The following is an 873-nucleotide window of genomic DNA, read 5'->3' as shown; positions in this document are numbered from 1 at the left end:
AAGCAACAGAGGGTCCTGTGGCACCTTTAAGACTAACAGAAGTATTGGGAGCATAAGCTTTCGTGGGTAAGAACCTCACTTCTTCAGATGCAAGTAATGGAAATTTCCAGAGGCAGGTATAAATCAGTATGGAGATAACGAGGTTAGTTCAATTAGGGAGGGTGAGGTGCTCTGCTAGCAGTTGAGGTGTGAACACCAAGGGAGAGTGTCAGGTAGGTCGTCATCGCCATGCAGTCATCACCTTTAGCTGAAAAAAGGGAGAAAAGCTGGAAAAGGTGGGTGGGAGGAAAGAGTCCTGAGACAGTATTAAATAAAGATGATGCCAAAATGTTTTATAGAAATTACTCTCAAAAGCTATAGAATTGTTATGAGTGGGGTGAAACCTTGTTATAGGTTGAGTTAAATCCTCATTGAGATAAAGAGTGTGTTTGCACCAATCAATGTAACTGTAAGGATAACCCCCTACCTATGACAAAAGGAATGAGTGAACCCACCCAGGAGTTTTGGACTGGTTGGGCAGAGGTGATTTTGCTGGGTTTTTTTTTTTTTGGCGGCGGAGGAGGGAGAAAGGAGGAGGGAGGATAAATTAGGGAAGACAGAAGACCCGAAAGCCACACAGACAGCCTGAAGGAGCACTGGAAAGTATAGGGTATGACACTGGAAGAAGTTTGGGGAAACATTTTTGGATTGAGGGTACAGGCTGAAAAGAGTGTTTTTGATGCTGTGAGCCAAAGCTGTTTCTAGATATTTGATTCTTTCTGTGTTCAGAGGCACAGGACTTCATATGTTCTCTGTAAATAAACAAAACTGCATAAAAGAAATACCTGACTACCACCATTTTCTTCTCCTAACTGTAACAACCCACTAGACCTC

Source organism: Terrapene carolina, unplaced genomic scaffold (genome assembly GCF_002925995.2).
Source record: "Terrapene carolina triunguis isolate 2854851 unplaced genomic scaffold, T_m_triunguis-2.0 Scaffold22, whole genome shotgun sequence".
Taxonomy (NCBI): domain Eukaryota; kingdom Metazoa; phylum Chordata; order Testudines; family Emydidae; genus Terrapene; species Terrapene triunguis.
Note: the sequence above shows the minus strand (reverse complement) of the source record.